Source organism: Schistocerca cancellata, chromosome 3 (assembly GCF_023864275.1).
Source record: "Schistocerca cancellata isolate TAMUIC-IGC-003103 chromosome 3, iqSchCanc2.1, whole genome shotgun sequence".
Classification (NCBI taxonomy): Eukaryota; Metazoa; Arthropoda; class Insecta; order Orthoptera; family Acrididae; genus Schistocerca; species Schistocerca cancellata.
In genome coordinates this window covers 639,082,530-639,097,751 of record NC_064628.1, presented here as the reverse complement: position 1 = coordinate 639,097,751, position 15,222 = coordinate 639,082,530, and the positions used below count along the sequence as shown (strand labels likewise).

At 45.6% G+C, this 15,222-nt stretch overlaps 1 pseudogene; it reads left to right on the top strand.

Annotated features, from left to right (window-relative positions):
- The first annotated feature begins 2,432 nt into the window (after positions 1-2,432).
- LOC126177440 (5S ribosomal RNA) lies at positions 2,433-2,550 on the top strand (annotated as a pseudogene).
- Positions 2,551-15,222: the final 12,672 nt, after the last annotated feature.

Here is a 15,222-nt window from a genome sequence, read left to right as displayed (position 1 = left end):
TTCAGAATAAAAACATTCTTGGTTGCGAAGTTATTTAATATCAATGACGGCTTTCTTCCTTTTAGGCTGTCACCGGATTCTAGAAAGCAGCTGGATTTGTACGTAACCCATCCGTCATAAAGCCATATGTAACGTAAAACGGACGCAACAGTAACTGGACATGTATTCCATCCGTCATAAAAACTTATAAAACTCAAGTGGCCCTTGATCACACCAGCTGATTCCGCCATAGCAATACATAATAGGACCACGCTTACAAAATAAACGCGATATGAGCCGTATACAGCACATACCTTGTTTATTTTGTACGTGTGGTCCTATATTGTACTGCTATGGGGGAGTCAGCTGGTGTGCTCAAGGTCCACTTATATATGTTTACACTATCTGAAGTTGCCCCAAAAGGTGAAACGTGTCACTGATATTAGGTAACTTCACAACCAAGAATGTTTTATTCTGAAATAATAGCACCCTGCCACAATGGAATGTAAACTTTTCTCCATCACTTTTAGATGTTTTGAGCGGTCTACCTCGTCATGGTAGGTCCTTGTTGTGAAGGGTGTATTGAGTCCTCCCTACATACACGGGACATTGTTTTGTAATTTGGGTCATATATGAGCCGGCTTGTCTGAGTGTTACAGCTATAGCACGGTTGTCTATGGAACCATAATAATGATGCGCACACAGTCAGCTGTCACTAAGGAACTGTAGTATAGTAACAAAATAGTGTGTATCGCACAACTGCATGATATACACTACGGACATCACAACAGAACAGGGAAGAAAAGGGTAGTATGGAACGCGCATTCATTCGTCACACAGGGGAAAAAAACCCTACCATTTCCGGTAAGTATTTTGTATGTATAAACACTCTTCTGTATAGTATTCAATGTAGATGAAAACAAACGCTAAAACACGAAGTTTTTACCAATGTTGTGCTAAGCCATGGTACTATATACTGTCTATAGGGAATTAGATGTCAGTTATTTGGTTTACTGAAAGTAATGACCAGTAGCGTGTACCAGGTGTAGAAGAATGAAACCGGCAATTACTATAGATGGTCTGGCCGTCAATGTAGGGCCCGGGAGACCACGTCTGCAGCGCCATCAGCTTCCTGTAACGGCTGACGACGAATGTCAACACACAGTAACCCAAGTTCCATACATCGGTATCTGTTTCAAACCAGTAAACATGTCGACTCTCGTGCTTACGAACTACGATTTGCGGACATCATTGGTTTTCTGTTATCATTTGAAGAAAACTGCTGCAGAATCGCATCGAAAGCTCTTCGAAGCTTTCGGCGAACATGCACTTGGGAAAACACAGTGTTTTTACTGGTTCAAAAAATTCTAAAGTGGTGATTTTGACGTGAAAAACAACGAGAGCGGGAAACCACCGAACAAGTTCGAAGACGATGAATTGCAGACGTTATTGGATGAAGATGATACTCAAACTCAACAGGAACTCGCGGAACAATTGAATTTGACGCAGAAAGCCGTTTCTCTCCGGTTGAAAGTTGTAGGAAAGGTGCAGAAAGTGGGAAAATGGCTTCTGCGCGAACTGAATGAAAGACAGCAAGCAAATCGAAAAACCACTTGCGAAATGCTGCTCGCCAGATACAATAGAATGTCATTTCTCCATCGAATAGTGAAAAGTGATGAAAAATGGATATATTTTAAGGCGCACGGCGTAGCCGTGCGGTCTAAGGCACCTTGCACTGTCCGCGCAGCTCCCTCCAACGGAGGTTCGAGTCCTCCCTCGGGTATGGGTGTGTGTGTGTTGTCCTTAATGTAAGTTAGTTTAAGTTAGATTAAGTAGTGTGTAAGCTTAGGGACCGATGACCTCAGCAGCTTCGTCCCGTAAGACCTTACCATAAATTTTCAATTTCCAAACATATTTTGAGAATCACAAGCGTCCTAAATCATGGGTGTATCCATGCGAACCATGGATAACCGCTGCAAGACCATATCGCTTTGGAAAGAAGACAATGCTCTGTGTTTGGTGGGATCATAAGGGTGCTAAAACCTGGCGAAACCATTAACACTGATCGCTGTCAACAGCAAATGATAGATTTAAATCGAGCATTACGTGGAAAGCGACCAGAATATGGAAAAAGGCTACACAAAGTCATATTGCTCCATGATAACGCCCCATCACACGCAGCAAAACGGGTCAGGAAAACGATCGCGGCGTTCACTTTGTAAATACTAGGGCATGCGGCTTATTCTCCAGACTTGGCTCTGTCCGATTATCATGTATTTCTTACACTGGGACATGCTCTCGCTGAACAACGCTTCAATTTGTATGAAAACGTACGAAAATGTCTCACTGATTGGTTCGCTCCAAAAGAAGGTTTTTTTTGCGTGGCAGGGTGGTAGAAATATATAAATAGCAATGGAGATTATTTTGAATAAAATATTGCTTATCAGTTTCAAGGCAATGGCCTTGCCGCAGTGGCTACACCGGTTCCCGTGAGATCACCGAAGTTAAGCGCTGTCGGGCGTGGTCGGCACTTGGATGGGTGACCATCCAGGCCGCCATGCGCTGTTGCCCTTTTTCGGGGTGCACTCAGCCTCGTGATGCCAATTGAGGAGCTACTCGACCGAATAGTAGCGGCTTCGGTCAAGAATACCATCACAACGACCAGGAGAGCGGTGTGCTGACCCCACGCCCCTCCTATCCGCATCCTCCACTGCGGTTGAAACGGCGGTCGGATGGTCCCGGTAGGCCACTCGTGGCCTGAAGACGGAGTGCTTTTTCTATAGGTTTCAAAAAACAGACGTGTAATTATTGCAACCAGATGTTGGTTACGTCGATTTCATACTTCTACACCTGGTAACTAAGAAATATAAAATCCGTCCGAAAAGACCACGGGAGACCCAACGGTTCCGACCGATCGCCGTGTCATCTTTAGCCGGTAGATGTCATTGGATGCGGATATGGAGGGGCATATGGTCAGCACATCCTTTTGCCGGTCGTTGTCAGTTTTAGTACACGAAGCCGCTACATCTCGGTCAAGTAGCTTCTGAACTGCCCTGACAAGGGCTGAGTGCACCACGCCCGCCAACAGCGCTCTACAGACCCGGACGATCACCCATCCAAATGCTAGCCAAGCCTGACAGAGCTCAACTTCGGTGACCTGACGGGACCTGGTGTTACCACTGTGACAAGGTCGTTGGCCCATGAATGTAATCAGTGTCAATTAAACTGATTCACACTGTGGTTTCTTCAAACTAGCCAAATTCAATGCATATTAAAAAATTGCTAAGGATCTTTTTGTTTCTATTTATCCGAAAAAAAGTGTGTTCTCTTGCTTTGTGCTGGGTTTCAAATTTCTCCACTAAATCTCCCGTTACCGTATTTACTCGAATCTAAGCCGCACTCGAATCTAAGCCGCACCTGAAAAATGAGACGAAATAAAGGAAAAAAAAATGTCCCGAATCTAAGCCGCACCTGAAATTTGAGACTCGAAATTGAAGGGGAGAGAAAAGTTTTAGGCCGCACCTCCAAATCGAAACAAAGTTGGTCCACTGTAATATGAGAAACAATTTAGGTCGAATGAATGACGATACAGCTACATTAGTTTGGTTCGAGTCGTAAGCTTAGCAGTGAAGTTTTACCACGTAGCCATTGCTATGCGTCAGGCGCTCCGTCCGTATTTATACGGGTACCCTTCCTTTCTCACGTGCTTCGTCTGGTTTGAATCGATTGCTTATTTTGCTTTGATCTGATAAGTGCCGTTTTCTTTGTTATAGGTGTTTGCGTCACTCTTAAGCTGAAAATGCATTTCTGCACTGTGTCATGCATTGTTTGTCGCATTCTGATAGCGCGTCTTTACGGCCTGTGGCGGCTCGCGGCATGGCTTGCTTTTGTGCGCGCTACCGCCGCGTACAATTAAAAAACAAGAGAGGAATCGTCTCATTAGCGAAACAATGGCATGAGACTGCTATTTGTTGTTACTTAAACTGCTGCTTTCTTTGATAATGATCAACAAGAATAAAATAATAGACTGCGTATGATAGAACATGTTCTGAACGACAGTTAGGCGAAAATTTTTCTCCGTTTGAAAATCTTTGCGGCCGCTTCTTTATTACATCAAATTCTGCACAGAAATTAGACATCTTAGATTTAAAAATCTAGTCACTTGCCGTGCTTCATTTCTGACTGCATCACTATTAAGCATAAGGATAATACGAATATAAACATGACACGATACGTATATTCTTCCGCGTTTGCTGTTGTCTCACTCTAGTTTCGTAGTTTATTAGGCAGACAGGGCTTTAATGAGATAGCAGCAAACACGAAAGAATACATGGCAAAATGTTTATATTCGTATTATTCTTATGGTGAAGAGAATACTGTATGTGATTCAAATTTCATCAGGTTCCTATTAGCAACCATCTCTTCTCACAGATAGGAAAAAATTCAGACAAACATCCCAAACAGTCTTGCCAGTCAGATTTTCGTAGTACACTGAAATTGTGCTACATTCGAAGATGAACAATACGGAATTTGTATTTACTTCGTTGGCTAATGTATGAAAATGCAGTGGTCGAAACTCGCGGCGGAGAAAAAAAGCTCGTCTTCCACTTTTTTTTTTAATTTATTTACTGACGCAGAGGTTTTGGCGCCAGTATTTATCTTTGTGCCTACAAAGCATGCCTGCGTAGCGCTACATATATTCGACGGCAGAAGTTAGTTGTGGCGGCACGTACCAACATTTTTCATAACTTCCGCTTGCTTTGCACTCGATTCTAAGCCGCAGGCGGTTTTTTGGATTACGAAAACCAGAAAAATTGGGGCTTAGATTCGAGTAAATACGGTACTTCTTGTCTGCTGCAGGAGCGCTTCTGAAAGAGCGATACAAAAATGCCGAGACTGTGGCAGCTAAGAGTGGCGAGCTCCGCTCCGTGAGTGTACGGGGCAGCCGGCAGCCGAGTGTAGGGTTACGGACTGGGGCCGCAGCAGCCGCAGGTACGCAGGAAGCGGCCCGCCCACTGCCGCCGCCGCCGCCGCCGTCCTTCGCAGGGTCGTCAGCGCGGCAGTCGCCCACGGGCGCGCCATTGTGTTCCTCCGGAGGCGCTGACCTCAGACACTGGAGCGCCGGCGCATGTCGCATCGCTAGCGAGTGCTGCAGCACACTTGTGGCACTGTACTATGGTCACAGCCTGAGGTTGTCACCACACGAAGGCAAGGAATCCAGGACAAAATTCTGGATAATTCTATAGGTTGCAGAGGATGGCAGTGTAAAGTCTGTGTTTGCGGGTGAGCAGTTATCCAACCTGCAAAAAGATTTACTGAGCGAGTGGCGCAATAGGTAATACAAGTAGTGAAACTTCCTGGCAGATTAAAACTATGTGCCGGACCGAGACTCGAACTCGGGACCTTTGCCTTTCGCAGGCAAGTGCTCTACCAACTGAGCTACCCAAGCACGACTCACGCCCCGTCCTCACAGCTTTACTTCTGCCAGTACCTCGGTTTCTACCTTCCAAACTTTACACAAGCTCTCCTGCGAACCTTGCAGAACTAGTACTCCTGAAAGAAAGGAACTTTCATATCAGCGCAAACTCCGCTGCAGAGTGAAAATCTCATTCTGGAAACATCCCCTAGGCTGTGGCTAAGCCATGTCTCCACAATATCCTTTCTTTCAGGAGTGATAGTTCTGCAAGGTTAGCAGGAGATCTTCTGTTAAATTTGGAACGTAGGAGGCGAGGTATTGGCAGAAGTAAAGCTGTGAGGAAGGGGCGTGAGTCATGCTTGGTTAGCTCAGTTGGTAGAGCACTTGCCCACGAAAGGCAAAGTTCCCGAGTTCGAGTCTCGGTCCGGCACACAGTTTTAATCTGCCAGGAAGTTTCATATCATCGCACACTCCACTGCAGAGTGAAAATCTCATCCTGAATACAAGAACTATTCGAAAGGACTAGGGTCCAAATACTCATCCGATAATTCCAATTTACACTGAAGAGCGAAAAAAACTAGTACACCTGCTTAATATCGTGTAGGGCCCCCGCGAACACGCAGAAGTGCCCCAAAACAACGTGGCATGAACTCGACTAATGTCTGAAGTAGCCTCTACCAGGAAGGAATTGACACCATGAATCCTGCAGGTCTGTCCATAAATCCGGAAGAGCTCGAGGTGGGTGAAGATCTCTTCTGAAGGGCATGTTGCAAGGCATCTCAGATATGCTCAATAATATTCATATCTTGGGAGTTTGGTGGCCAGAGGAAGTGTGTTCCTGGAACCACTGTGTAATAATTTCGGACGTGTGGAGGGGTCGCATTGTCCTACTGCAATTGCTGAAGTCCGTTGGAATGCACAATGGACATGAATGGATGCAGGCGATCAGACAGGATGCTTTCGTACGTGTCACTTGTCAGAGTCGTATCTAGACCTATCAGGGGTCCCATATCACTCCAACTGCACACGCCCCATACTCCTACACAGCCTCTACCAGCTTGAACATTCCGCTGCTGTCATGCAGGGTTCATGGCTTCAGGAGGTTTTCTCCATACCCGTACACGTCTATCCGCTCGATACAATATGAAACGAGACTCGTCCGACCAGGCAACATGTTTCCAATCATCAACAGACCAAACTCGGTGTTGGTGGGCTCAGGCGAGCTGACAAAAGCATGACAGCCAAAGCATTGCTTATTGGGCGGCCATCGTATGGATGTTGAAAGTCATGTACCCTGATGGACAAGGAGTTCAGGGTACAGAGCAGGCAAATACTGTATGTGGCCAGATGAACTAGATTCTGGTGTAGGTGTAATGCCACGAACTCTGCACCGATCAGCGTAGGTGAATTTACATTCCATAAGCTCATTTATTCTGGGCACACAGCGAGACCCTTTTCAATTTTTTTTCAGGTGCTGATAATGCTGTCTTACACCAGTCTTCGACTCTCCGTGTGCTTCACAGTGATCACTCGACATCTGACACTTTTTACTCCCCTTATACAACCTACAACTCCTGGTACCAGCCAACGGCCTTGCCGCACTGGTAACACAGGTTCCCGTCAGATCACCGAAGAAGTTAAGCGCTCTCGGTCTGGGCTAGCATTTGGAAGGGGCACCATCTGGTCTGCCGAGCGCTGTTGGCAAGCTGTGTGCACTCAGCCCTTGTGAGGCAAACTGAGGAGCTACTTGATTGAGAAGTAGCGTCTCCAGTCTCGGAAACTGACATGCGGCCGGGAGAGTGGTGTGCTGACCATATGCCCCTCCATATCCGCATCCAGTGACGCCTGTGACCTGAGGATGACACGGCGGCCGGTCGGTACCGTTGTGCTTCAATGGCCTCTTCGGGAAGAGTTTTAGTTTAGTCCTAGTACCAGTGCTTAACACGAACAACACTAACGTATGCTGGTAGTCGTTCTACCTGTCCGAAGGAACGACAGCGCTGCATACATGCTTACGTTCAGTACGTGTACGAAGTTACATTGATATTTGACCACTTCTTCTGAGCGCTTTATTTTTGCGTCAGGCAGCACAGTTTCCTGCAACTTTCATCAATAACCTCCGTCACAAACAAAACTGGGATGTAGTTAATGCTAAAGAAGGAGATACATAAAAACACCACACTTCAGGTGTCAGAGAGAAGAAAGGGGATTTATTATCTTCTATTAGAGCTTATCAAGTCAGTACCGTTCATTAAGCGTCACCTGCAGCTAGCGAAAACTCCACGCTCTGGTATTCTGTCTCTTCCTATCGGACATCCGCAAGACCACTGAAGTGCAGCACACGCTTAAAAAATTGCACCATAAACACAATTCCACATCTGCTCAACGACTCGCACTTTCAAATTATCGCAGGTTTCTAAACCAGTAGAATTACCTTATCGTTCACTGAGGATCGCTCACTACAAACTTCATCCATGCAAGACTTAAATCTCACCTAACCCCTCCTCCCTCCCTCCCCCCCTCCTCCAGGGCTCCAAATCACCTCCTACACTCACGAGGACTGTAGGCCGACTCGCCAGATTTCTCGAGCACCAAACTGCGCTAGTAAATTGTTTTAACATCCATCTCGTTCAGCCAGTCAACCTGAGGAGGAATTTGCAGGCTTTTCCACTGGCCATTTCCTGCTCCTTCTAATAGCATTCCTCGCCAGAGTTAGATTTGCTGCATGTATGAAGTCTTGGAAAACAACTGCCATCATGGGAAACTTGCTGTGACTGTACCCCAGCATAATAGACTCCGGCCACAGTACATTTAGTAGGATTATGGTATCATTGTCCCATCATCCGCAGGCTGAACGAAGCTCCCCGCCCTCAAATAAAGAAAACGGGCTGTTGCGTCCAAACCAGACAAAGGACGAGCCTCAGCGCGTCAAAAACAATGACATTAATTGAAGTTAAAATCTTCTGTGTTATTAGGCCGCGTCATGTTTCTTCTAAAATGATCGACGTTTCGATCCCTCTGCTGACGCGGCATAATAACCCAGAGGATTTTAACTTCAGTGACAATGGCCACGAAAGCCAGCAGACTTACATAATGATATTAATTGACAAATCCATTAACACTACATCGGGTCGCTAGATAACAAGACTCAGTTTGAATTTAAAAAAAAAAAAAAAAACACTAAGGCGTTTTCGGTGTGGTCCATTATCAGAATATCAGAAACCAACTTCTTACAAAGTATCGTGTCAACTGGTAACCCTACTAAATACAACTTGAACAGAGATGTTAGCACAGTTACCACTTGCGTTATCAAGCTTGTTTCTGATATTGTGAGCCACAGCTATGTGCTAAAGGCGCCAGTAATGTTTTATAACTATTGCATAGTTGTTAATGACGTTAAACAGTGTTGAGATCATGCTAAGTTAATCGTATAATAACCGCAGGCCTTCTGCACGAACTCGTATCGCACGGCAAACTAAAAAGGGAATGATATGTTGCCGTCAGCCCTGTTACATTGAACTAAGCCAAACAGTGAAGCGTTGTGTTCCGTTATAATAGCTTATGGGAGTGGGTGAAAGTCTACCGTCAGGTCTGCTGGACAGAGATTTGTAATTTGCTCCTGGCATAGAGTAGGAATATCTATGGACTGAGAATAGCTTATGACGCTTACGGCGTACATCAAACTAAAATAGCCACGTGAGTTATGTATAACGCTGTTTGCATGTTGATCTAGGACTGGAACATAAACACTGCAAACCGAGCGAGGTGACGCAGTGTTTATCACACTAGACTCGCATTCGGGAAGAGAGCTGTTCAGATCACCGATTGGGCCTTCCAAATTTAGGTTTTCTACCATTTCCCTAAATCACGTAACGGGGTTGTTCTCTTTGAAAATTTTTAAAAATCTACTTTTTTTGCTTAAAACGTTCTTTGGCATGCTTACTTTATCCTACTATTCGTCGCTACGGTCGCAGGTTCGAACCCTGCCTCGAGCATGGATGTGTGTGATGTCCTTAGGTTAGTTAGGTTTAAGTAGTTCTAAGTTCTAGGGGACTGATGACCTCAGATGTTAAGTCCCATAGTGCTCAGAGCCATTTGAATCATTTGAACCTACTATTCATCCCTATTTCGCCAGAAACTCTGTTATCGAATTACAAGGCAATCTCTGAAAAAGTCTCAGCAACATGTAACTTCAACGACGGCCTAACGGGCATTATGGAAAACGTGCTCGAACTTGGGACCGGACCAGTCTGTTACAACTTCTCTACGGAAGTGGAGGAAAAGCATATCGAGTGAGCAGAGTAGCGGATGACAGAAGCTGCCAAAGAGGCCAGGATGATCACCATGGCCACGAAGGAAATAGGCCAAAGGCACTCTGCAGCGTACGTATGCTATATGTTTCGACGGTAATCTGTTCCGCTTGAAAGGACCTGGGCCGATTAAAATTAAAGTTCCTGATCCTCTTCAGAAATGTCTTTCTCCAGTTAGAGACACGTGTCCCGAAGGTTTTCTTGTTGACAATCACTCTTCTCAGTTCATGGGCTATGCGGATGCAGCACACATGGTTAGTAGACAGTGCTAGTTCGATGAAATCTTGTGGCCCAAGCCCAGCGAATTCAATAAAATGACGCCTAGTGTCACCGCGAAGTGTCGGTAGACATTTTTTGTCTCCAACAAAATTTGTGTGATCGTCACCGTTAGACGTTTCATGCAAGCGCTCAAGCACCTTGTGCATGTAGATTCAAAAAACGTGCACAAAATCTACGATACTTCTGTGTGGGATTTGCGGAGTGGTTATGATAATTCTTACCACAGGCACGTTCCTTTTGGAGTCGAAGTATGTTGGCGAATAAATTTACTTTTCACGCAGCTACGACGGGTGTTCAATAAGTAAAGCAACACACGGTCTAAAAGTGTTGGAATTTGAAGTGCCACATCCTGGAATATTGACGCTTCACCGCCTGTATTTTCGCGAAGTTCCGGTAAGTGGTGGCGCCATACATAGCCTTCGAAATGGCGCCCGTAACGGAGTTTTACTTTTGGCGGAAAAACAGAGCGTCGCAGGCACTCTTAGGTGCTTGCTGAATGTCTATGGAAATATGGCAGTGAACAAAAGCACGGTGAGTCGTTGGGTGAGGCGTTGTCATCATCGCAACAAGGTCGTGCAAACTTGTCCTTCGTCCCCTGTGCCCGCCGGTCGCGCATAGCTGTGACTCCTGCACCTCATTCGAGATGATCGACAGATCTAAGTCAGATGCCATGCTGCGCAACTGGACGTCTCAGTTGGTAGTGCTGACACACTGGTCCACCAATTGTTCTTCCTCATCCACCCTACAGTCTAGACCTCACACTTTCTGGCTTTGATCTGTTTGGCCCAATGTAGGATGCACTCTGCACAAAGCAGTACGTGAATGATAAGGTTATTGATCTAGCAAGACGTTGGCTCCTACGTCGACCAGTAGAGTTCTTCAATGCAGCCACACGGGGCCCCCCAGTAAGGTACCGTTGAGAGGTTCCATGTCCTCTTTTGAATGTCTCCTCTCATTTTTATCAATTTTATTAATGTTCTATGTCATTGCACCGTAGTAACAGACCGAATAAGGTTATTGTAATGAGAGTATTTGTACTGAGAGCTCAAAAAAATACTTTTCACTTGATTCCTAAACATGTTGTTTCACTTCTGTGGGTGGCCTGGGCGTGGCGAACATTGTAGGATGCGGCACACTGCGTTTCCGGTTGGGAGCTGCACTTCCCTGAATTCTGAATTCGTACAATAGGCTTAAGCGCCTGGCAGAACGACTGACGTCGGTCAAGTTTCGCCTATTGTATGCAGGGCGAAACGACCTACGAGACGTCTGAGTGTCGCCGCAGTTTATGTGTTTACCGTTCCGGCGCGTCCGGAACGAATATTCCTCGCACCGACTGACTGCATTGTCCTCATGATTCTGAGAATACTTGTGGACTGTGCCCTGCTGGGTGCGATGTCTGGCGCCGGATGGTCGGTGGTCTAGGCAGGTTGTTTTTGTAGCCGGTCAAATGGCAAGTTCAGTGCCCTCAGCTGAATAGCAGAGGCATGATCGGTCAACTTAAACTGAAGCTACTTCACGTCACAGAAACCCTGCTCGAAATTGGAGGGAACGGTCGCTAATGGCGCGAATGAATCTCCGAGACAGTGTGGGGGAATTTTGGAATCAGCACTGTACGCTTATTTGCGGTTTCCGAGGAGAGTAGGGAGTTGAGCAATGGTAGTTTCGCAGCTTGCATCGCATCACAGAGGGGAATTCGGGATCTGATCTTCTCGGAGTCGGAAGGTCTTGCGACATGGTCGCTCGTTTTTGGAAGAACTTAGAAGTCTCGGACAGCCTTCGCGGCCAGGGGTAGACACAGAATTGCTGCACGGCAGAAGTCGGCGCCTACATCATCAGGACACTGCCTACTGACGATGTGCTGCAGATTTCAGAACTGGTACAGTATTTTGCGGCTCCAGCATTGTAGAACCTTATCAATTTTATACTGAATCCCTCAACAGCATGCGCGTTCGCTTTGCTACAAGTCCACCTGGCTTGTTTCTCCATGTGATTCCATTTGAGCTCTCACTACTAATTGCGATACTGCTATATAGTCGGGAGATTAATATTTGATTCATTAGGACCTCCAGTCATTATCGTCAACCTATTGCATCACAGAGAGCAGCAGCCCCTTGTTCTTGAGCCAACTCTTATTCTCATAATATTTCAGTATACCCTATCCTTTAACCTACTGTGGGTGTCGACAATCATGTGCATTTATGATCTGATATATTATAAATCTCATTGTAATATTTAATCTGCATATCATTTCGTAGATTTTCTCCCCATGAAGTCTCTTCCTTTCTTCTGTCCATGATGTTCCCGATTTTTTATTTTTTCTGCTTTGAAAGCCTTCCAAATTTAGTATTTTGTTTTTGAAACGGTTTCTTTTTGCTATTTGTGATTCTTTGTTGTTGTTTCTTTCAAGATCTTTTCTTACTTCCGTAATCCATGCTATTGTCGATTTCTTCTTCCAGAAATATAGAAGTATTTGTTTTGTTAGTCTATTTCCATCCATTCGGTAGAGATGTCCAGAAAAGGTGATCTTCGTTTGGCCATTACTTCAGATATTTTCTCTATATTTTTGTAGATCATCTCGTACTTCTTATTTTCCAACTATCTGCAGTTTTCATTGCACCCATTATGTTTCTAATAATCCTTCTTTCCAGTACCTCTAGTTTTCCATCTTATAGTTCATCATTAGGCATTCAGATCCATATAAGCATTCTGGTCGTACCACTGTGGTGTAGTGTTTTAGTTTTGTTTTTCTATATATACATTTCTTGTTGTTAATATTTTGTTTATTATGATAAAGTTCTCTTTTTTTGAGTAGATTACGATTTTTATTCGATTATAGTGAGTGTGCACTCCCTATTTTACCAACAAGCAGGGTCCACCATCATTTCCTTCCGTTACCGTTGTGCGCATAATTAATTATCTGGTAGACAAGGAGGGGGTCGAGTGCATGTCTCGTTCTCATGCAAGATTCATCTGAAATAAAGGCGTACAAACTCTTCTCCACCCCGACACCTCGCACCGTAAAGCCGTCGTACTGAATGGTCATGATATTGAAAAATTGGGTTTTCTAGCAGAAAGATTGGCGAATAATAATGTATATGGGAACCTTACAGACGAATGGAAAAACTGGTAGAAGCTGACCTCGGGGAAGATTAGTTTGGATTCCGTAGAAATGTTGTAACACGTGAGTGTGAGTGACCCTACGACTTATCTTAGAAGAAAGATTAAGGAAAGGCAAACCTACGTTTCTAGCATTTGTAGACTTAGAGAGAGCTTTTGATAATTTCGACTGGAATACTCTCCTTCAAATTCTGAAGGTGGCAGGGGTAAAATACAGGGAGCGAAAGGCTATTTACAATTTTTACAGAAACCAGATGACAGTTATAAGAGTCGAGGGACATGAAAGGGAAGCAGTGGTTGGAAAGGGAGTGAGACAGGGTTGTAGCCTCTCCCCGATGCTATTCAATCTGTATATTGAGCAAGAAGTAAAGGAAACGAAAGAAAAGTTCGGAGTAGGTATTAAAATCCATGGAGAAGAAATAAAAACTATGAGGTTTGCCGATGACATTGTAATTCTGTCAGAGACAGCAAAGGACTTGGAAGAGCAGTTGAACGGAATGGACAGTGTCTTGAAAGGAGGGTATAAGATGAACATCAACAAAAGCAAAACGAGGATAATGGAATGTAGTCGAATTAAGTCAGGTGATGCTGGGGAATTAGATTAGGAAATAAGACACTTTAAGTAGTAAAGGAGTCTTGCTATTTGGGAAGCAAAATAACTGATGATGGTCGAAGTAGAGAGGATATAAAATGTAGACTGGCAATGGCACGGAAAGCGTTTCTGAAGAAGAGAAATTTGTTAACATCGAGTATAGATTTAAGTGTCAGGAAGTTGTTTCTGAAAGTATTTGTATGGAGTGTAGCCATGTATGGAAGTGAAAGATGGACGATAAACAATTTGGACAAGAAGAGAATAGAAGCTTTCGAAATGTGGTGCTACAGAAGTATGCTGAAGATTAGATGGGTAGATCACATAACTAATGAGGAGGTATTGAATAGAATTGGGGAGAAGAGGAGTTTGTGGCACAACTTGACTAGAAGAAGAGAACGGTTGGTAGCACATGTTCTGAGGCATCAAGGGATTACAAATTTAGTATTGGAGGGCAGCGTGGAGGGTAAAAATCGTAGAGAGAGACCAAGAGATGAATACACTAAGCAGATTCAGAAGGATGTAGGCTGCAGTACGTACTGGGAGATGAAGAAGCTTGCACAGGATAGAGTAGCATGGAGAGCTGAATCAAACCAGTCTCAGGACTGAAGACCACAACAACAACAACACAATGGGATCCTGAATAGAAACGAACCTGCTTTCAGAAAAAAAAAATTTGTTGCATTGCTTATTGAACGATCCTCGTAAATGTTCATTTCGGAGATATTCCAGTTTTGGCGTCTCGTGCCGAAGACGAGCCCATTGTCTGGGCCACGGCGCCAGCTCGTCCGGTAGAGGCGCTGGCGCGCCGGCACGGAGGAGGCTGCGGCGGAGGTGGAGGCGTAGCGCTGTGCGCGAAGACGCGCCCCGCCGACCCGGCCGGCCGCCTTGAATGGCGCCCACGGTGCGAAGGTGAGAGAGGCGCGCCGCCTCGTCTATATATAGCGCGGCTGGCGCGGCGCGGCGCGGCGTGCTGCAGCCGAGTCAAGGCCGCGGAGGCCACGCGAGGCCCGCCCGGGCACGCCCCGCCCCCCGCCACGGTCGCTGGCGCCAGTGCCTCCACAGGCGCCAGCGCCACCGCATTTCACGCGCCACGCCACGCCGCGCCGCGTAATCGCCAGCTCAGAGCCCGCAAACGCCGCCTAGCCCGCAGGCACGCGACCAACCCAGTTGGCCTGCGTTGCCGCATTGTGTCACAGGACCAAGTACGAGGGTCGTTCTGTGAACACGTCGGTTTTACTCAGAACTGACACAAATCTTATTGAAATGCTGTCATCTTCGTCTTATTCACACGTTAAAGTGTCTACTGCCACACCCCAAAAGAGTGATGCTGTTGCGGTTTTCTGTCCATATGTTAGTTTGATGCAGGTCTTCATGTTAGGTTATCCTGTACTCTTCCACATGTACGTCCATAATCATCATTGGGTTTAGCAGCTTAGCAGAAGCCATGTTTGCAGACAGAAACACTGGCTTTAAGCCGGCCGAAGTGGCCGAGCGGTTCTAGGCGCTACAGTCTGGAACCGCAAGACCGC